Source organism: Protopterus annectens, chromosome 2.part1 (genome assembly GCF_019279795.1).
Source record: "Protopterus annectens isolate FY-2018-M chromosome 2.part1, PAN1.0, whole genome shotgun sequence".
Taxonomy (NCBI): domain Eukaryota; kingdom Metazoa; phylum Chordata; order Ceratodontiformes; family Protopteridae; genus Protopterus; species Protopterus annectens.
This window is the reverse complement of record NC_056729.1, coordinates 176413739-176437291: the sequence shown is the minus strand read 5'-3', so window position 1 is coordinate 176437291 and position 23553 is coordinate 176413739. Positions and strand designations below refer to the sequence as shown.

The 23553-nt window shown below is 40.7% G+C and overlaps 1 protein-coding gene across 1 annotated transcript in view; it reads right to left on the bottom strand.

Annotated features, from left to right (window-relative positions):
* The window catches only part of ARAP2 (ArfGAP with RhoGAP domain, ankyrin repeat and PH domain 2), a 2678178-nt gene that overhangs the window by 1579364 nt on the left and 1075261 nt on the right, over nt 1-23553 (bottom strand). The window lies entirely within an intron of this gene.

The following is a 23553-nucleotide window of genomic DNA, read 5'->3' as shown; positions in this document are numbered from 1 at the left end:
AAATCTACAATTTACATTCCCAATCTACCCTTAACCACCTTCCCAGTTTCTTTAGATTACTGCCTTGCAGCTTATTACCCAGTTTTTGTAGTTTTACTGGGTATTTGTATTCTTTATGTATGTACACTGCATGTATCTGTGCTAGAGATATACATGCACAAAATGGCATTCATAGCTTACTGATGTGTATATTTGCAATCCTTCAAAACTGCACATAAAGTTATATGCAAGTCTCATTTAAATGAGGAGACTTATGTAAATCCTGCACCGATTGTATGGTAATGAATTAGCTTTCTCCAGCTTTTGGAATTCAGATTGACATATTGCTATGAAAGTGCATGCTGAGCACACAGGCAATAAAAGGACATAAAGCGGGAAGGTTTGGCATAATAGTCGAGGTCTTCACCTCATAAATACAAAGTACAGGGTTTGATACTGACTTTAGGCTATTGGCCAGGGTAAAAATTACCCTTCAGGGCAGTCAGCCTAGTATTCACTTATGAACTATTTATACTCGCTTCTTAATCTGCAAAGATGCTTGCTGTTGCAGTGAATTTAGCTGTTTCATTCTTTGAGGTGCTTGCTACCAAAATGCCACAACCCACTGACGCAGACAGGCTATATATCCAAGGTGGAGGCATTACAGACGAGTGATAATGCATTACAACTTTAAGGAGTAGGAGGTTTCTGGCAGCTTTTGTTTGGACAAGGGCATTATTGGGGCTTTGGTGAATTTGTATAGCCCACAAACTGGAAAGGGGGAATGCTTGGTCTTGCTAATCCTTTGGATAATGCACAGTCCTCAGTACATTTGTCATAGGGACCACTGAGAGAAAAACTGAAGACTCCTGGGTATCTCTCAGCCTTTGGACTTAAGGATACTTCATCAGTTACCAAGTTTTAGGTTAATCCATGCTGATGAGCTGAGCTATTTCTTAGAGTCACCAAAGGACCAGGATAACAGTCTTGTATGCTTCTCTGAGATGCTTGGTGAGACAAACTGCACTCATCCAGTAAACAGAGCCCCATATGGACCTGGAGGGAGAGGTATCAGAACTGGAAGGGTTTCCATTTCTATACCTGCCAGCTAGCCTGTGATGCATGTGGCTGTATCACAAATACACTAGACCAGCATCCAGGCAATACCTGTGATTCCTACATATGGCATGTCATTTCACGGCACTGCCACTAGCTGCCTGGTAGTCCAAATGGACTCCTTGTTGGCAAGTGCACCCTAAATTATGAAATAACTACCCATTTTTGTATAGTCAGAATAAGAATTAATGATTAATCAATCCATTTTCATGTCCCCTCTCCCTATTATGTTTTTCAGGTAATGCAGGCTATCCCCTTGAAATCTGGCTAACAACACCAATCTGTAATCCATAGGGAGCTGCAGAAGAGCACTACAGCACCATAGTTACCCTAGGAATGGACACTGAGAAAGTGTCTGTCTGCTTAAAGTGCATGTCTACTACCTGGCTGAGTCTTAGGGGTGTCTTCAGTATGGTCCTGCTATTGTATGCAAAATGTTCAGCGCTAGCTATATTATACACTGGTCTGGTATGTAACTGCAACAACATGTACCAGCTGAAACACCCAAGAGTCATGCAACTCCCTGTACTGCACCAACTGACCCTTGCATGAGTAAGGACAGTGATGACAACCAGCAGATGACAGCAGTACTATACTCCATCAGACAGGCTTGTGCATGGTAGAAGACAAACTATCATTGTCTAGTCCACAATTAAGGGCCTTGACAATCACTCTGGGGTGTATAAACTTACAAAGATGAAACTTAGTGCATGCAGTGTTAAATGTAGGCTTTACTGTATAGTGCATGGTTGACTCATACTATGTATCAGACAATCTCCACACACCATACACAGATGTATAGTTGATATGGTCACAGTCATCATCATTTGCACAGTGGTCTTTGAACAGAGACACAATGCCAGGCATCATAGAAGGGTAGGGTATGATGGAAGGGTGTGCTGGGTTGTGAGGTAGAGCCTATTATGACACATTAACCCTTCAAGCAGATGCATACTTAATATAAAATGTTATGATGGTTGTTTTCTGATGTATTCTCACCCCTTGTTGTGAAAGGAATGTTGCATTTCAAAATGTCTTTTTATGAGCAGTGCTTGTCTCCTTTTTTCTACTTTTAGTGAAGTATCTTTTGCATTTCTTTCTTTTCCTTCTACGTAATTGGATTCTCTTCTTTTACTTCTTTTCCTGTGTCCTTAGAGGCAAGTGATTTGCTTTTTGTTTTCTTTACTGAAGTTATTTCCTGTGCCAGATTTCCTTTCGCTGTAAAACGTGTGTACATGCTGCTGCAGTCAGGGGTGGGATTGAGCACAAATGTTATTAACAGAATCTGTGAAAATGTATGTGCAGGTCACATCTGGAGTACATCCTACACAATATCCCCTATGAACAGCACTGGTGAGGGCCTGAGGAAATGAAAAAGTGCTGCAATGAAGCTTGAAAATAAGTCGTTATACTGCCCTGACCTACTTGATGCTGCAGAGGTCCTTAGAAATGACTGGCCAGTGCTGCAATACCACGACCTCAAAAGTGAGGTCCTTCCATGTTATGCAGAGTCCCAGTGATGTTCAACTTATTGAGTCATTGATGAAGCCTTATCCTAACATACTGGACCTGCCTGAGCTGTCCTTGGTACATTCCTGAGATGGTCTACAAGAATGCAAACCTTACTTCTGCTCTCTTCACCTGTGTCAGCCACATGTGTTTGATAAGTCCTCTGAAATGTATGCTTACAGGCTGACATGGATACTATTAGACCCATCATGCTCTACTGGAGGATCATCTTGGTACTGTCTCTGTCATCCCCACATACTGGTGCATTTTTTCACTCATCACCAGCTAAGTTCCAGGAACAGTACAATGGTCCTGAGCAATGTCCTGGCATATGTTTTGTTACGCACACAATGACTTACATTTCATTGGAGCCAGGTGTGACTGATGCCTTCATCTGCCACTCCTATGGAAATCCTACACAGTGCATATTCCAACCCCTGACACTATTCTTTCTTCCTCAAGTGCATCTGAAAGAAGTGGAGCTTCAAGGGGGACTCATAGGGTCATAGCTGTTTTCTAGGCTAATGACCACAAGGGCCTTTTTAAGCCTAAGCATGCATCCCAAATCTCTGATAAGTTCTGGTATCCTTAATAAGTGTAAGCAGGGGCTTAGGAGATGGAACATTTAAAAGCAGAGGCCTATTAATGGCATCTTCCCATAGCGCTATTTGTGAATCTGTCTTGCCTAGTATAGTGTCATTACCCTGCTATGAAGGGGTGTCCTGCCAGTTTAGTTTGTGAATCTGTGCAACTGTTCGAGCCTGTGTTATGAATAACAGAGTAAGGGCTGTCAACATCATCCTGCTGTGGTGCACTGTACCTTTCACTGATTTTTCACTTGTTACCACACCTCTTAATAAAAGACAAATTGAAAAGGCAAATTGTTTACTATGGTATACATCATTATTCAGTTCTCATTAACCCCTGTACATGAAATAGAAGGAAATCCATATACTCCAACATCTGTATAAAGTACAGTTTTGTACCTACCATAAATGTAGATGTTCGAGTGTTCACCCTGCTGCAGTCATCACACTTGGGTTATCCTGCCGTCAGACGGTCCCGCAGTTGGCCTGAGTTCCAAAGTCTTCGTCCGGCGTCGGTTGCTGTCGCTTCTTCCCTGATGTCAGTGCGCCAGGGGTATATAAAAGGCATCCGACGCCATTTTCTTCAGTTTTTCTTGCCCCAGATGTCAGGTGCCCCCAACAGGTAGGCAATATATATATATATATATTGCTATATAAAAATGTACATATAAAAATAAAACAATACCTTCAGGCACAAGCAAATACACCACAGAGGTTGTATAGGACAAAATGGTATAGATAAGTCCAGCTAGTTCAGAGGGGATGGAGGGAGGGTAACCTGGACTGCAGCAGGGTGGACACTCTAACATCTACATTTATGGTAGGTACAAAACTGTACTATGTTCATCGTTTTACCCTGCTGCAGTCATCACACTTGGGTTGAATCCCAAAGCTAAGGATGGGTGGTGGAGTTAAACAGGGTTAGAAGAAGCTAGTAGGCCCTGCAAAACTGTAGTGGCAAAACCAGCTCTAGTCTTAGAATATAGAGGTAAGTGATTGTGTTTGGTGAAGGTGTGCACTGAACTCCAAGTTGCAGCTCCCAGAATATCCTTGGTTGGCACCCCCCTGAGAAAGGCTGCTGATGTAGCTGTAGCCCTGGTGGAGTGTGACCTAATGTTAGCAGGTACCAGTTTCCCATGATGCGTGTAGCAGAAATGTATGCAATGTCCTATCCATTTTGAAATGGTCTGTTTTGAGATAGCTTTTCCTTGTGATCCTGCAGCATAGGCTACAAAGACCTGGTCAGATTTTCTGAAAGCCTTAGTTTTGTCCAAACAGTAACGTAATTGCCTGTGAATGTCCAAAGAGTGCAGAAGTCTTTCTCCTTTGTTCTGGGGATTTGGGAAAAGGTAGGCAAATGAATGATTTGGTTTAGGGCCACACTGGATACCACCTTTGGCATAAAGGAAGGGTTAGTTCATAGAGAGACTCTGCCTTGATGAAAAATGAGGAAAGGCTCCACTACCGTTAGTGCCTGTAGCTCTGAGACTCTTCTAGCTGAAGTTATTGCTAGCAGCAGGGCAGTTTTCCATGAAAGAAATTTTAAATCAGCTGAAAAAGCTGGTTCAAAGGGCAGCAGTGTAAGCTTTTCCAGAACAAAGTTGCGATCCCAAGTAGGTGTTGGTGCTCTCCTGGGCGGTCTTATGTTCTTAGCCCCTCTGAGGTACTGTCTTAGGAGTGGATGTGAAAATAAAGGAGGATCCGTGTTGTATTGAGCTGAAATTGTTGAGGCGTGGATCTTAATAGATGAAAAGGAAAGTCCTTTGTGCAACATCTCAGTTAAATATTGTAGAATCTGAGGAATGTTGGGATCAAGGGGATTTTGGCCTTTAACCTGGTTCCAGGCGCAAAATCTTTTCCATTTGTCTGAATAGGTTTTCCTGGTGCTGGGTCTCCTGGCCTCCAGAATGACATCCATAACAGCTTTGGATAGAGGTGTTGGCTGGTTGTTTAGGTAATTTGCCATGCAGCCAGGTTTAAAGTCTTGAGCTGGCTGTGTAGAATCTGATTGTCTCACTGAGTGAGCAGGTGAGGAATTTGTGGTAAAATCCATGGTGGGCCGTGGGCCATGTTCCTTAGAATTGGATACCAGTGCTGGCGTGGCCAGTCTGGTTCAATGAGTATCACTTCTGGCCTCTCTAATCTGACTTTCAGCAGTACCTTTGCTAGAAGAGGCAGTGGAGGAAAGGCATACACTGTCAATGTTTTCCAAATGAATGAGAGGGCGTCCACTTTCCAAGCTAGTGGGTGGAATATCCTTGTGCAAACTTTTGAAGTTGGTAGTTTTGGGGGTTGGCAAACAGATCTATGTCTGGGCGTCCCCATTTTTGAGTTATCATTGCAAATACTTGTGGATTTAGTTTCCACTCGTGGGGATCCATGATGTTTCTGCTTAGGTCGTCTGCCAATGTGTTTTTCTTTACTGGCAGGAATTGTGCTTGTAGTTGAACTTGGTAAGAAAGTGCTGTGTTCCACAAGGTCATTGCTTGCCTGCATAGAGGGAAGGAATGTGTGCCCCCTTGCATGTTTATGTACCACATTACTGTGGTATTGTTCGTCTTTATTATTAGTTGTCCTGGGTGTAAGAAGTCCTTGAAAGCTGTTAGGGCATTCTGTACTGCTAGCATTTCTTTTTGATTGATATGCAGATGCCTTTGATCTGTAGTCCATTTGCCCTGAATGCACTGTCCTGCCATGTGTGCTCCCCAGGCATAGTCCGATGCATCTGTTGTCATAGTTTGCCTGGCTGTGGGTAAGGTGAAAGGCTGACCCTTGTTGAGGTGACATGCCTGTGCCCACCATAGAAACTCCTGTTGAAGGCAGGGAATGAGTGGTATCATTGTTTCCAAGCTGTGGCTGTGCTGAGTCCATATGCTTTTCAGGTACCATTGTAATTTCCTCATATGCAGGTTTGCAAATGGTATTAGTAGTTTGCAAGATGCCATGAATCCCAAGGCCTGCAGAATTTTTCTTGCAGGGAGTTGGGTCTTTGTTGCCATTATTCTGAAGTATTGAGTCAGCTGTTGTTGCTTGTCTGGCGTGAGATAAGCCATCTGGGCCATTGTATTCAAGCTGGCACCAAGGAATATTATGTTTTGTGAGGGCACTAGTTTTGATTTATTTTTGTTTACTGTGTACCCTAGGCAACTTAGAAGGTGTTGGACAAATGCCAGATGCTTTAAAAGAATGTCCTTGCTTTCTGCTTGAATAAGGCAGTCATCCAGGTATGGGTATATTTGAATTCCTCTTTGTCTGCAGTATGCAATTACTGGTGCCAGGCATTTTTTGAAGACCCTGGATGCAGTAGATAAGCAAAAGGGCAGTGCAGAGAATTGATAATGGGTTGAACTTGCAATGAAGCGGAGGTATCTCCTGCAATTTTGTCTGATAGGGACATGCAGGTATGCCTCCTTGAGGGCCAACGTTACTAGCCAAGCATTCTTGCCCAGCATGGGAAGAAGCTGCTGTAGTGTTAGCATCTTGAATTTTGGTTCTTGCAGATAGGTGTTCAGAATTGAATGATCCAGAATGGGTCCCCATGCTTTGTCCTTTCTTGGGACTAGAAAGAGTCTTGAGTAAAATCCTTGTCCTTGCTTCTGTGTAGGTACCTGTTGAATGGCTGTCATGTCCATGAGAGCTGTAATTTGTTTTTGTGCCTCTGCCCATTGATTTGGTGGCAGGTTTGGCATTTCTTTTATCCTTGGCAAGGTATGAAAGTGGAATCTGTATCCTTGTGAGACAATGTTTAGGACCCATTTGTCTTTTGTGATGATGTGCCAGTTGTCTGCAAAAAGTACTAATTTTCCTCCCACGGGAGCTGCCAAGAGAGCTTTGCTTGGTAGTTTGAGGGTTGAGTCATTGTGTTTGTCTTCTGCTAGCTTGGGGCCTGTCTTCTCCTCCTTTCTTGGTAGCAGTACCCCATTGGTGAGGTTTGTAAGGGCCTTGTGACTGACCTCTGCCCCTTGGGCATCTGTATTTGCCCCTCTGTGATCTGTCAGAAGCTGGAAAGGACCAATTTTTTGTTGGCCAATTTCTGCTGAAACAAGGGGGTTGTACTTGTAAAAAAACCTCTTCTGCTTTGACACCAAATAATACATCCTGCTGTAAAGGTTCATCCAATAATTTTGCTTTAACATGATCAGGTAGGGTTTGTTCTTTTAACCAAGCATGTCTACATATGACAGACCCAGTAACAGCTGCTCTACAGGAAGCTTCCAATGAATCAAATCCACATTGTAAAGTATGTCTGCCCACCTGTTCAGCTGCATGCAACATATCCTGCATTTCCTTGAATTCAGGCTGTTGATAGTGTGTGCTCATTTTTTGTTTTAATTGAGACATTAGGAATTGCTAATATTTCAGCATGTGAAACTGACAATTTAATGCTCTCATAGCCAGAGTAGCTGAGGTGTATATCTTCTTTCCCCATCTATCTAGGGCTCTGGAATCCCTTTCAGAGGGCACAGGATTTTTAGTCTTTGAGACCATGGGAAATGGTTTCTGGATCAGCAACAGGGCTTTTATAAAGGAATTTGTGTGAGTCAGGGACTCTGTAGTACCTGAAAGGTTTGGCTGGAGCAGGAGGTAGAGAGTCTGGATTTAGACTAGACTCCAAGTAAACATCATCCACAATGTCTAAAACTGGAGGGATAGCAAGTGGTCTGTGCTGGGGTGTAAGAGGAATTCTCGGAGCCTTTTCTTAGAATCAGAGTAGTCCTGGCCTTCCCAGTGGAAATGTTCCCTCATGATATGTAAAGTTTCCCCAAAGGAATAGTCTTCAGGGGGAGATGCTGAGGGAATAGAGTCTTCAGCATCAGAGTCTTCATAAGGGGGAAAAGCGTAATCCTGTTCCTCAGAAGAATCTGAAGGAATAGATACCTGGTCAGAGGAAGCATAATCCTCCTCTTGTCTTGGTCTTTTATCTGGAGGGGGATGGGAACCCCTGATTAGGGTAATCAAATCTTCAGCCATCTTAAGCATCTGTTTCTTAGGCATGGGGCCTTGAACTGGAGACTGATGTACAGTCTTTTTTGGTTTTAATGGAGTTTTAAGCTTAGCATAAGATTTAATGTTGAGTGTAGTCGGTCTGAAGACACCTTCTGCAACTGAAGGTGTTTCTACTGCACCGGGATCTCCTTCTGCTCCGGTGTCGGAAGGGCCTAATGAAGATGGCTGCGACGGCCTAGTACACTCCGCTTGAGAATCCAAAGCTGTCTGGGGTTCCAATTCTGCGGTCGTCAGGGGCTGCATAGGCGCCTCACTGAAAACCGGAGAACCGGCGACAGGCCCAGCAGAGGCCTCAGAGTCTGGCTTGTTTCTAGGCTGCCTGTCCTTATCCTTGCGTTTTTTATGCATGCCGGTCGTCGGCTGCTCCGACAGCATGATATAATTAAATTTCCTACCAACGTAATGTCGTGCGAAGTCAAAACGGCGTTTGATAGTTCGTTTATTAAACCTAGCACAAAATCGACAACCTGTGAAGTCGTGGTCTGGGCCTAGGCAAGGAATACAATAAGAATGGAAGTCCTTATGAGGTATTTGCTTCCCACAAGAAATGCAATTGTTAACTTTTTCTGACATCGGACTTGAGGCAAGAAAAGGTTTCCCAATGGGGTACTTAACTTTATTGAAAACTTTGGACTGAAATTCGATTCGAAAATCTCAGGTGTCGGCCGATCGGCACTTGCGAACTGCTTCTGCTTCGGGCACCGTGCAGCAAGAAAGACTGAAGAAAATGGCGTCGGATGCCTCTTATATACCCCTGGCGCACTGACGTCAGGGAAGAAGCGACAGCAACTGATGCCAGACCAAGACTTTGGAACTCAGGCCGACTGCGGGACCGCCTGATGGCAGGATAACCCAAGTGTGATGACTGCAGCAGGGTAACATGATGAACATCATAGAATGTGCAAAACAAGCTGCCAGTATCCATGCCACCTTGAATGGCACCTATGCCATTGCTATCTACATTGTAATCATTACAATGGATGAATAGGAAATGCTCCTCATCTGCTGTCAGACTCTGCACAGTGGAAGGACCCCCATCTGTCGTGTTACGAGCAACTGCATTTTGCTATCACTTCTAGCATGCCACCATGTCATTAGCTGTCTACCTACATCGTGATAATATACAATTTCTTCCCCCATGGCATTTAAATCTGCTTGCACTTAGTCGCACACTTTTGCTTTCTCTGCCTCTGTAGAACTTCCCTTTTTCAAATAGATATTTGTCTTAAGTGCATCCATGAGGATGTGATTCTCTACAGGAGTGAAGTTACCTATCCTTTCACAAGTGTCATTCTGTAGTAAGATATTGACCCTAGTATTAGCACAATTACCAGATGTCTGATTGCCCTGCACAGATTTAAACAGTACCTGCACCTCAAACTCTCTGCATTATCTGAAACACTGGCATGATGTTCTGCTCATTTAAGTTCATAGGTGTACACTAGGCTAATGACCACCAGGGCCTTTATAAGCCTAGCTATGCAATATAACCCAGATCTGTCCCTATTTACCAAAGGCATTTATTAGGAAGGGGGTATCTTAGTTAGAAAGTTTTGAGAGGTTATGTGGGGGGTATATTAGCTTGGGCATTACTGTCTGCCTCTGTCTATGAGAGACAAGGGGGCTTGACCCAGAGTGAATTTCCAATTTCCCATCCATTAGTCAAGGTGATGCTTAAATAGGGTTAGGGATGGATTCTGTTTCACATGGATGGGAAGCCTGTTCCAGAGCATGGGGATCCTCTGAGACCCATATCTGTCTTGCCAATATGTCTTACTTATGTCATAAGCAAAATTTAAATCCTTGGATCTAGTGGTTCTGATGCTGCTGAATTTGTAGATGTGTAAAAGGTCTGTCAGAGTTGGATTTGAGGATGGCTTCTAGGCCACGCATAGATCACCTCATGGTAACCTGTGGAAGACTAAATATAGACACAGGGCTTTAAGGCAATCTATATAGGACAATGTTTTTATATCCTGGATTCTCCAAGAAACCTTTGTGGATGCTCCATCTGTTGCATATGTCTGGCAACGTACATGCCAAAAGGGGCATTATACTCAATGATGGGTCTGATAAGGGCCAAATAAGGTGTCCCTTTGAACTCCTTTGACCTGGCTGGCATGCCCTTACTTATAAAGCTGGATAACATAAAATGGTTTTCTTACTACCTTGGCCACAGTTTAGTCAAAGGCCAGATTATTATCTACATATGTTCAGTCAACCAAGGAGTGCAAATGAGTCTGAGATCAATGGGTTAAATACAACAAACAGCAAGAACAATAAAAAATGGATCTCAACACTAGAAATAAAAAACTCACTTATTTTAATCCAAATACAAACAGCAGAGCTTTTGGGAATAATCCCTTCTTCAGTGCATATAAAACACAGTTCAAATACAGAGGTTTGAAATACAGCACATGATCCCATCTCCCAGTAAGAGCTCAGCTTGTTATACAGAGAACCTAAAGTTTAAAGACATACAAACACATGTAAAAAGTGCATTCAAAAGCAATTTAAAAAACACAACAGATACAGGCAGTCAATAACAACATTCACTTCATTTTCATTTGCTTTTGGTTTAATAAAGGTTTTAAACTAATTGAAGCATATAATCCAGGTGCATGGTCAGCCTGCAGTTTTAAAATCCACCTATATCCAGCCATGTCAGTGGCATTTAGATCACCACCACCTCTTATGTTAAAAAATATCCTTTGTATTACTAAATTTAAATGCATGATCTGTACCATTGTCATGAATATACTTAGCCAAGGAATTAGTAAGTATATTCCTTCTAATTTCTGCAAGATGTTCAGAAACTCTTTCCTTAAATTTTCTATTAGACTTACCTATATAGAAACTATTGTATGTTGTGCACACAGCTAAGTAAACCAGATTTTCTGTGTTTACAAGTAGCAAAGCTATCAATTTCATAAATATGCTTTGTTCATGGATAAAAAGTAACAGAAGGATCAATGTGTTTTTATGTGGAATAAGCTTTGTGGCTTATTGTACAGTTCTCAACGCTTCATTGCGTCACCATCCGTTTTGGGCTTTTTCTGTATTTTATTGGTGTTTATTGAGCCCATTTGGTTTGTTTGTTGTCTTCTTGGTGAATTGGGTCCTACCATGGATGGTGAAACGAGAGGAGAAGTAGAGGAAAGAAATGGCAAAGAAGGGTTGGGCCAAGCAAGAAAATTGATTGGCCAGTTAACCCAAATGATCGACCTCCTAACACCGCTAAGCAAATCAATGGTGCATCTAGTGTCCAAGATTCATGAGGGGCGGAAACAGGAAATGACGGTTAATCATGGAGTGAAACGGCACGAAAATATAGCCCCTGGAGGAAATACAAATACTAGTAATACAGTGGATGGTATTGACAGTAATGACGAACAATGCTTCAACCAGACTCCGAGGATTTTGAGAAACAGGGATGAGGAAAATAGCCCTAATGTGAGCCATGTGTCCCCTAGTCCGTCTGGGCAAGAGAAATGGAATTTGGGTCCTTGGAGCAACGCTAAACATGTAGACCTTAAAGAACAGCTCCAGGTTAGTTTTTCAACAGATTTTAAGAACAAAACTTTTATTCCGGGGCCGGAAACTGAAAGTTTTAAGAATCAGTTTAATAAATTTCAAAGACTGATTTTTAAATGTAAAAGCATAGACATTGAAAATGGTTACCTTAAAAAATGTATATCAGAACGAATTGTCCCTAAGGGATTAAGAATTTGGAAGTATCCCAACAATGTGGTCCCGGGAAGTGCTTTTCATAAAGAGTTGTTACAAATATTTAATAGATGTGGGCTTGAGATTTTAAACTGTATTACTGATGAGAACAATAAAGTGAAGATGAAACTAATTAGTGAAATAGAAACAGTGAATGAATGTATTAAAAATTATTTGAAGTTTACAATTCCAGCTGAACAGGAAAAGTACTATAATATTCAAAAAGAAAGAGGTTGATGGACAATGTTGTGACCTTATTAAAAGAAAAATTAAGAAATTAGAGCGGGATATTTTAGATTACAAGAATAATAATAGTTACCCCAAACTGAAGTCTGGGGATAGGTTTTGGGGAAGGAACAATAATGGAGACAGAATAAATAGTAACAACGGAGAATTAACAAGAGTGGGTGAACAAGTCACAGAATTAGATGACATTTCTGAATACCCCCCACTACGTAGATCTGAGAGAATCAGAAACAGAATGGAACAACAACAACGGTTTTCACATTTTCGGGGGGGGGCGAGAAAGGGGAGGTGGAGGTACTAACCAACTCTTGTACCACCCACCCTGACTTGGAAAAGATTGATATAGAATGGGACAAAGACAATCCTTTTAGATATACATATGAAGATTTTAGTATTTATAATTTTAGTTCTGTGTCACCGACAAGAGAAAATTTTAGACTTTTATTGAAAGGGATCAAATTTATACCATTAAGACAGGGAGACTTGGCAAAAACTTTGATGGATATTAAGGTTTTGACAAGAAAAATTAATTTTCAAATATTGTTTGACCATGAATTAAACGTAGAACCTAAAAGATTAATGAGAAAAAGTATTTACAATCCACCTTTACACCCTCAAATCAAAAAAATTTTGAGGCTTTGGTAGAGAAAGAGATCAGAAAAAATTATAGCAAAGTGAAATATAGAAAGAATTTAGACCCAGCTGAAAATGATGTCCTGAACGAGTTGAGAAACGACATGAATTTAAGAATCATGAAGCCAGATAAGGGAGGGGGAATGGTTTTAATGGATAGTTTTAGTTATGAAGGAAAAATTAATGATATAATAAGGGACCCTAATAAATATGCAACCGTTTCTAGGAACGAGATAAATATAGCATATCGAAAAATTGATATGATACTAGAAGACTTATTAGTTGAAGGGTCAATTGATCAAAGAACTTTTCATTATCTTAAGGTGGAAAAACCTAGAATTCCCATAATTTTTGGGATCCCAAAAACACATAAAAATGGAAAAGATCCCCCTTAAGGCCTATTGTATCAGCAGATTGATCTAAAACCTTGCCCCTTGCAAAATATGTTGATAGTAAACTGAAAGGCTTATGGTTAAAAAGAAAGAACATCTTAAGAGATCCATGCGACTTCTTAAGGAGTCTAAAACAGGAAAAATATAAGGAAAGTTTATCCTTCCTGACTATTGACATAGTTGACCTTTTTTCCACTATACCTCATAGGGAAGGTCTAAACCTTATGGAAGAAATTATTTATGAAGAAAATTATTTGACCTTGGATGAAAGGGTGGTAGTTATGCAACTCATTGATTTGGTTTTAAAATATAACTTTGTTTTAAAGGTGAATTTTTTCACCAGATAAAAGGCGTTGCGATGGGTGCAGCTTGCGCATGCACCTACTCCAATTTAGTCCTGGCAAAATGGGAGGAAAAGGTGGCGTTGGAATCTATGTATAAGGAGAACTGGATTCTCTACAAGAGATTTTTGGATGATATAGTAATATTTTGGGTGGCCGCAGAAAGTGAAGTGGTTAATTTTATTGACTATCTGACCAAAAGTATTAATTTTTTGGAATTCATATATAAGATAAGCAGTGAGACGTTACAGTATTTAGATGTTGAAATTTACAAAGGCAATTATGAATTCAATTCTAGAGTTTTCGGAAAAATAAACATATTCCAACTCATATCTACACTTCGATAGTCCACATCCTAGACACTATAAGAAAAATATAGTAAACAGGCAATACATAAGAGCCTGCAGGATGACCTCAAATAATGAAGATTTTTACAAAGAAATTGAGTTTTTAAGAAGAATGTTTAAAACAAGGAAATACCCCGATTATCTATTGGATAAAGTGGAAAAAGAGGTACTAGAAGGTAGGACAGGAAAATAGCCTATTCTAGATAATGACAAATGGATGAGATGTCCACCAAACTGGGAAAGACAGATAATCTAGAAAAGTTTGATAAGCCCTTGGTCTTAGAATTTAACGCTGGTTCAACAATGGTAAGAGAGATTGTGAACAATGAATGGGATAGGTTTCTAGCTTTCACTGATCTGGACAAAATAAAAAAGGAAAAAATTAAGATTGTTTACCAAAATTCTAGAAACCTGAAAAAAATTGTTAGAATCCAGACATGACAAGGGAATGGTTAAGAACAAAAAGAGGAAAGGAACTTTTAAGTGTGGGCATTGTTCACAGTGTGGCTACGTTTACAACTAAGACAGCATTTTTTTTAGAGTGTAGAAATATGGTGTTGGAAAGTAAGGAATTTACAAATTTTGACACTAGTGGCCTTGTTTATTTGGCAAAGTGTCAGGTATGTGATGCATTCTACATTGGAAAAACTGAACGTAGCCTAAGAAAAAGAATATATGAGCACACACACGATTTACAAAACAAAAAAGACATTAATGCCTTACACAAACATAGCCAAGAATGTACCAATGCCCACTACTTATTCTTTGTCCTGGAAAAAGTGGATAAAAATGAACGGGGTGGCCTATGGGAAGAGACTACTGAATATAAGGAGCTCTGGTGGCAGATCACACTGGAAGCCAATAAAAAACTGGGACTGAATGAAGACATATCTATAACTTCCCTTTTAAATTTAAGGGCAGCTAAACTATAACAATGGAGGGTGTTATTGTAAACACCCAATATAATGTTTTTTTAGTTACACTTAATTGGTTTCTAACATCACTTTAACCCTACAGAACTTTTAACGTTTTTAACAGGACAATTTTAACAAAATGGCTGGTTAAAAAAATACTTTTTAAACATGGTAATGTATGGCTTTTAATGTATTTGAATGTTTTTGAAGTGTCTTTAACCCTAGAGAACTTTTAAAGTTTTTAACAAGACAATTTTAACAAAGTGTCTGGTTACAAAAATACTTTTTAAACATGATAATGTATGGCTTTTAATGTATTTGAATGTTTTTGAAGTGTTTTACTATTAACAATACTTTTTTAATCTCTATTTAATTTGTCATTCCAAAACAATCCACAAGATGGAGCCAAACCTCCTTGTATAACAATGGGTTTTAATGGTAATATTTATAGTAAAGGCAGTTTTTCACGTTTTTATTTCCTTTTATTATGCAAATATTATTAATTCTTTTATAAAATCTTTTCTTAAAATGACCTCACTGTGAACAATGCCCACACTTAAAAGTAAAATTAAACAAATGACAAGATTGAATTTCTGTTCAGCAACACAAATGGATTTTATGTTCATAGGTTCATAGGTAGGTAGGTACTACAAGCCCAGCCAAAAAGGCACCCTGGCTTTTGCCACCCAAGAAAATTATTTTCCTGTGCCACTGTCGAGAAGAGCCACAGAAGTGATCCCCGGGATGAATTTCCTATTCCCATCCAATCAAGATTTTTCTTAAAGAGTGCTAATGAGGAGCTTTGTTTGATATAGATAGGTAGTTTGTTCCAGAGTATGGGAAGTTTCTGGGACAGGAATCTATCCCTCCGGCATGTTCTGTTTATTATGGTGACAAGGTTTAGGTCCCTATAGCATGTAGCTTGGAGGGACTGGGATTTTTTTAAGTGGAGCATGTCCAACAGCTCTGGTTTGACATAGCTTTGTATGTTAGGCAGAGATCACCTCTGAGTAGGCGATATCTGACAGAGTAAAGCTGGAGTTTTTCGAGACGGTCTGCGTAGGGCATCTGTCTGAGGAGAGAAATCCTCTTTGCGAGGTATTTCTGTGGCCTTCCCAGTAGTTGTAGATGTCTTGTGAGGTACATACCAAAAGGGGTGTTGTACACTATAATGGGTCTAATGAGTGAGGGAACAACGACCTCTTTTTTTCTGGATGAGAAACCTTTTGTGATGAGGTGTGCCACGTAGAAGGATTTCCTGACTACTGTGGTGATGTGATTATCAAAGGAGAGACTACTGTCCACCTGTGTCCCAAGGTCTCATCACATTTTCAGTGTTAAGCATACTACCGCCTATGTTGTAGTTCATGGGTACAGAGTTTTTACCAAAGGGGATGACAATACACTTTTCGGCATTGAGCTTGAGGCCATGGCTTTGACACCAGGCATCTGTCTCAGTGAGGCCCTTTTGTAGGATGTCCACATCGTTAGGAGATTCGATTATGGCTCCTAGTTTGCAGTCATCTGTGAACTTCGTTAGCCAAAGACCTTCTGTGTTAGCCTGTACTTCAGAGAAGTAGATACCAAACAGGATAGGACCCAGGACAGAACCCTGTGGTACTCCACTTGTCACTGGTCTGAAGTCGGATTTGGAGTCTGCTACTTTCACAGTGTGGGTTCTGTCATTGAGCCAATTGGCAACTCATCTTGTGACATAGGGATTTATGCCTAGTTTAGTGAGTTTATCTATAATTCCAGAGTGGGGGATGGTGTTGAAAGCCTTGGCAAGATCTAGATAGGCTGTGTGAACCACCTTACCCTCATCTACGGCTTTGCTGACTACTTCAAAGATGTCTATCAGGTTTAGGAGACATGATCTGCCTTTTACAAACCCGAACTGGATGGGGTCTAGAGTTTGGAGATTACCAGTGTCTTTGTTTATAAGTTCCATGATGATACGTTCCATGGCCTTGCAGACCAGGCTCATCAGGCTAATGGGCGGTAGTTCCCGGGGTCCGTGGTGTCTACCCCCTTGTGGAGTGGGATAACCGTCACTGTGTGCCATTCAGCGGGCACAAAGCCTGAGGTGAGGCTATGATTGAACATGGTACTTAGGTGAGGTGCCAGTTCGTTCTGTAGTTCATGTAGAATGCAGCCTGGGATGTTGTCTGGTCCCATGGATGCTGTGTTCTTGGCTTTGGAGAGTGTGGTTTTTACCTGTGCAGTCATGATTACAGGAATTTTGCATTCTTCTGGTATAGAGATGGGCTCTTTAGGGGGTGAGGGGGGGGGTAAAGTTAGCACTGAACCTATCTGCCAGGATGTTGGCAATATCAGTTGGGTCTGTATATTTAATGCCATTGTGCTGTAACTCAGAGCAGATCTGAGTGTTGCCATTGAGATTCTTGACTTAGCTATAGAATGTTTTGTGGTTGTCTTTAGAATCAGTGGTTGTGTCCGAGGGTTCTTTTAATTAATATAACACGAGACTAGTTGGTGCTTTGTTTTCTCATTGGTGGTGTTGTAAAGGGAGGGTTATTTAAATGGGAGTGTTTTATCAAGCCCACATCTGATGAAGTTCATTGTAAAACGAAAATGTATTTTGTGAGCATTAATGTGTCTGTTTGTGGAATAAACTTTGTGGTTCAGCGTACTGTTCTCAGCGCTTCATTGCTTCACCATTCATTTTGGTCTTTTTCTGGATTTTATTGGTGTTTACTGAGCCCATTTGGTTTATTTGTGGTCTTCTAGGTGTTTACAAAAAACACAATTATAGCATGCAGCAGTACCTTTTCTTTTAATTTTAGTGGATTGGCCCTTCTTTTCATGCAGTCCTTATAGTATATTTTCTTTTTCAAGTTATGGCATTTCTTGTAAAACATGGAGATATGCCTATTATTTTACCCATTTCTGGCATAGCAGTTACTTTGTCCCAATTTCTCCATATACTATCAGTAACACCACTAGTAGTATTTTAATGGAAACTTAAACATTTATATACTCTTATTCAATTGTGAAATATCTTGCAATGATCTACCAGGTTCTTTTCTACACTCATTGTATATTTTGTACATTTGCATTTTCAAACAAAAGAGGTAATTATCCTCTTATTGCATACTAACTGCTGTAAAGTCTACAATCTATATGCTATTACTCTGTAATGTCTCTTTTGTGAATCTTTCTTCTCTCTGGAAACTTATGGAGTTTTTGTCTCCAATACTCCGCTGAAAACAGACACTTGTTATCCAGTCGGACTATCCTGGCAAACAAATGTTAACTACATAAATAAATACTATATTTCAAAATGTACCTAAATGTAGTGTTCCTATTATGACTTTGGGTAGCCTGTGGATGTTCAGACAAAAAATATGGTTTAGCTCTACCATCTCTTTTATTAGTTACATAATTAGATGCTTCAATCAAATTATCTTCATTCATAGCCTCTCATCTGAAATTCTTGTTTTAATACATCCAACTGCTGGTTACATAATGGTGCATCTGTAGTCAGTCTACACTGTCTATTTAAAAACAAAACCAGGATGCAAACTGTAGCTATAGAGAAATCTGCTAGCCTGAACTTCCTTCCTATAGATATCCATTGTTAGCAGCCCATCAGTATTTTTAAGTGTTATATCAAACAAACATCTCTGTTCTAGAATATTTCAACTTAAATCTCTGAAAGTTTGCAGTAGTTTCCAAGAATCTAACATATTCTAGTAGTTCAATGTCATCACCCTTCGAAACAAAAAAAAATATCACCAAAGCATTCATAAAAGAGAATTTTATCAGCACAGTTGTTTGTTGAAGCAAATACATCATATTCATATAGGCTATGTTAGCATAAGTATTTGCTATTGGTGTGCCCACAGTAATACCTGATACTTGATGGTACAGCTGCTCTCCAAGAACAATTAAAAACGTTGTTAAAAATGTTCATTCATATTTGTGATAATAATGATTTTTAAAACAACTTTATCAGTGGTATTCTGTGAATGAGACTGCCCAGTTTATTTTTGTAACAATGGATGTCAACTCATTGTTCAATGTCATTCCTTACTCTGCACTGTAGTCTCAGCATTCTGCTTGGTTTGGGAATAGAACTCACAGCCTTCTACACCATATGTGAGTATGCTACCTTTTGCACTACTGACACTGATATAATCATCTTTCAGATGAGATGCTAAATACATGCCTCTTCTGCGTGAGTTGGTGGCAGCTTTGGTGTATGTAAAACATTTCATGGCACTTGTTAAAACAAGAGTAGGGGAAGTTCTCCTGTACCCTTGACAACTTTCCTCTAGTCAATATGAATACCACCTCAGGTCTCCCTGAAGATAGGACACTGGCCCAGTGAGGCTAACCTGGTCAGCAAAGAGTGAGCGAGTAAATAAATAAATAAATAATGGTATTACTGTGTACTGATCAGGCAAAATTTTGACTTGCAATATGCACGCGCTGTGACATTAAATATAAATACATGAAACTGAGATGAAATGTAAACTACACACATTTAACAATGATAGGTACCTCAAATGTTCAGTCAGTAGTCAAGAGTGTATGTGTGTTTATGCTTCTATGCATGCATGCATGGTTATGCTGTGGTTTTTGAGTATGTTCTCTTGCACTGGTAAGTGGCAAATGTAGAACTTAACCAGCTGTCAAATGACATACTGAGAGGACTCACATTAACAATTAGTTCAGAAACAAGTCAGCTATATATAGACAGTTCAAAGCCAGATTTTCTGCTTAGTGGCTAAGCAAATGTGTATTACCATACCACAAACGTGGTATTTAGTTTCATTTTGTTAAGCTGGTAGATCTATCTTGCTACGTTCTCTTCAGTTAATTTATTACTTTTTCTGAATCAGGTGTGGGTGGAGTGACTGCAACAAATTCTGTAACTGTGGCCAGGCAGCTGCAGCATTATCTTTCCCTTTGGGTTTAGCTTTTGTACCTGCTGACACCTGGAGGAAGTCATCATCCAGGCAGCCATGAAAGCTTTCTGTGATCCTAGCTCCTGATTTTATCCATGTTTCTACTATGCTTGCCAGAGGTGGGAACCCTCATCTTCTGGTCCAGATTAATTTGTTCTTCCTCCAAACTGGAGACCTATTGAGTCTTTTCTTTCTTGTCCCTTGGTCAGGAATTACACAGCACACACTCCATAGCTGTTCTTCATCACTTTAGATGTGGGCTATAGCTGTATTTCTGATATCACCTTAACTCTGCCCCTAGTGGCTGATATCAATATCTGTATCACTGCAGAGACATCTGATACCCTTCTCTGACATGTGTGCTCCCCTACATAAAACCCCGTCTGACTTGGGACTTTCAAGTGCAGAAAAAGAGAACATGATAACCATGTTAATGGAAGCCTTGCATGGAAAGCACACAGTCAACCAGGACTACTCCTCCCACACAACTCATCCAGTGTTCAATCCATTTACCATATTCAGGTTATCTGGGTCAAGGTCCGGGCTTTATAACTGAACATGACAGAGCAAGGTGACTGCTGGAGAAACTGATCATAGAGGTTCATAGGTGAACACTAGAGTAACTACCACTAGGGGCTTTATAAGCCTAGCCATGCAACCCAAATGCGGTCCAAAAATGTGATCTATATAAAGGATGACTTACTGACTGCCTCTGTCAATCAGAGAGAGGTGCCAGACTAGGATGAATTTCTGATTACCCATTCATTGGTCCAAGTTGTGCTTAAATGGTGGTAGGGACAAACTCTACTTCACATGGATGGGGAACCTGTTTCAGATAACTGGAATTCTCTGAGAAGCACATCTGTTCTCTAACTTGTCCTATTTATGTTACATGCAAAATGTAGGCATTTTAATCTAGTACTGCTGATGCTGTTTGTGGATTTGCAAAATGTTCATCAAAACAGGATCAAGGGATGCCCTGTATGCCAGGCAAATATCTCTCAGAAGTCTGTATGATACAGATAAAGAGACAGGGCTTTCAGACAATCAACAGAGACATAGTGTTTAATCCCTGTATTATTTTTGTAATGAACCTTTGTGGAAATTCCAATTGCTGTATGTGTCTGGTCAGTTACATACTGAAGGGGGCATTACACTCTATGACAGGCCTGTTGAAGCCTAAAATACAGTGGTATGATTACCTCTCTGGACATAGATGCCATGCCCTTGCTTATAAGTTGAGCAATACAGAAGGATTTTCTTATTATCTTGGACATATGCTGGTCAAAGGCTAGATTACTATCTACATAAGTTTCCAGATCCCTAACTAGTGAATCAAGTTTTAGGGGTGTTTTATTCATGATGTAGTTACCCTGGGTGGCTGCCTTCCTAAAAGTTACTATAATTAATTTCTTGGTATTGAGTATTAAGCCACGGCTTTTGAACCAAGTATTTTACTATGTTACCCCTTCCTGAAGGGTGTTTTCATCTTGAAGGAATTCAGTAATTACTTCCAGTTTGCAATTATCTGCAAACTTAGTTGGCCAGATGTCTTTGACACCGGCTTTGAGCTCCAAGAAGTAGATGCCTAAGAGGATCGGGCCCAGCACAGAGCCCTGAGGGACTCCCCAGCACAGAGCCCTGAGAGACTCCACTGCCCCAGCACAGAACCCTGAGGGACTCCGCTGGTGATCAGCCTCTTTGTGGAGGTGGCCTCATTGATCCTAACCCAGTGAGCCAACTAGCTATCCAGTGTGCTATAAAGTGTTTATGCCTAGTTCTATAAGTTTGTTGAAAATGTTTGAGCGGGGTACTGTAGCAAATGGTTTAGCCAAATCTAGGTAGGTACTATGTACCGTTTTCCCCTCCTCCATTACCTGTGTGACCTTTTCAAAGAAGTTCACTAGGTTCAGTAAGTATTAGCATCTTTTGTCAAAACCAAACTGGGATGGATCAAGTGACTGGAGGTCTCCTATGTCCTTGCTGATAATTTCCAAGACAATTCTTTCCATGGCATTGCAAATTAGACTAGTTGGATTCATGGGTCTGTAGCTTCCAAGATCTGTTGAAGGCTCCCCACTTACAAAGGGGCATGGCCATCACAGTCCTCCATTCTCATGACACAAAGCCTGCTTTAAGACTATAGTTAAATAATGACTCCAGGGGTCTTGATAAGTCATATTTTAGACTGTTTCAGAGGAATCCTAACATATTATTGGAGCACACAGAGGCTGTGTTATTGGCTTTAGTGGGCGTAGTCAGCACAAGTTCCCTAATTATAGTTGTAGGGGTTACATTTGAGGGCATTTCTTGGGGGATGGTTGGTGGTGAGAGAGGGGTAAAGTTGGAACTGAATTTGTCTGCTAGCAGGTTCATTATATAAACAGGCTCAGTGAATCTGGCAACATTAACTACCAGTTCAGCAGATTGCTGAGTGCTGCCCTTGAGGTTTCTGACATAGCTGAAGAAGACCCTATGGATATCTTTCTCCTGGGGTGTTATCTTAATCTCAAAGTTGGCTTTGCTTGACTTAATTAGTCTACCTGATTAGCCCTCTTAGTTGACTATTTAACTGATGAGAGTTTTTAAATTTATGGGAATTACCCTTTCTGATTTTTGCCATATATTTTCCCAGTTTACCTTCATGTGTGCGTACTGCACATGGGCGAACAGCAATTGTCCAAAAGGTCATTTGCAAAGTTTGCAAACGCCGAACAGAAAACGTTCTGAATGTGCAATGAGCGAATGCACAGTTACATTCGCTCACTGCATATTTGACATTGTGGGACAGATTGCACTATAGTGGGGATCAGAAAATGGCCCCTTTCCTCACTATAGTGCGATCTCTGAGTTAGAATATTAAAGTAGGGGGGTGTGGGGGCGCAGCCCCTCACATGGGACATGCAGGCGGGCTTGCCCCCCTGCTTTACACTTCATTTTCTTTTCTTTCGATATTTATGTTAAAAAATCAGCGAATATGCTTTTTGATTTGCTAATTTTCGAACATATGGAATCATCGCTGTTCTGACTTTCGTGGTTATAGGTTCATAGGTTCATACTAGGCTATCTGCCCTAGGGCATTTATAAGCCTAGCCAGAATGTGTTTGGCTTTCGCCACCCATTTTAACTTTATTTTGCTATGCCCTTTTTCGAGGTTAGTATACTGTGCCTCTGTCTAACAGTGACACAGAAGTGATACCCAGGGTAAACCTACGATCTCCCATCCACTCATCAAGATTCCTCTTGAAGAGAGTCAATGAGGGACTCTGCCTAACCTGGACTGGGATTTTATTCCAGAGTGAAGGGAGCCTCTGGGTTATGAATCTGTCCCTCCAGCATGTCCTATTTATTTCAGTGCTGAGGTTCAAGTCTCTCGAACGCGTAGCTCGAGGGAATTTGGATTTTCTGAGGTGCAGCATGTCCATTAATTCGGTTGGACATGGCTTTATACGTCAGGCACAGATCGCCTCTGAATAGGCGGTATGCCACTGAGTAGAGCTGAAGTTTCTTTAACCGGGCAGCATATGGCATCTGTTTGAGCCCTTTGATCCTCTTGGTGAGGTACTTTTGGGGTCTTTCCAGTTGCTGCAGGTGTCTGGTAAGGTACATCCCAAAAGGGGCATTGTACTCAATTATGGGCCTGATGAGGGATGAGTAAAAAGGCACAATGACGTCCCCTGATCTAGATGTGAATTCCTTCATGATTAGGTGGGCTATATAAAATGTTTTTCTAACCACTTTGGCCACGTGGTTTTCAAATGAGAGATTGCTACCAACTTGGGTCCCCAGGTCCCTAATTACTTCTGTACTTAATGGATTACC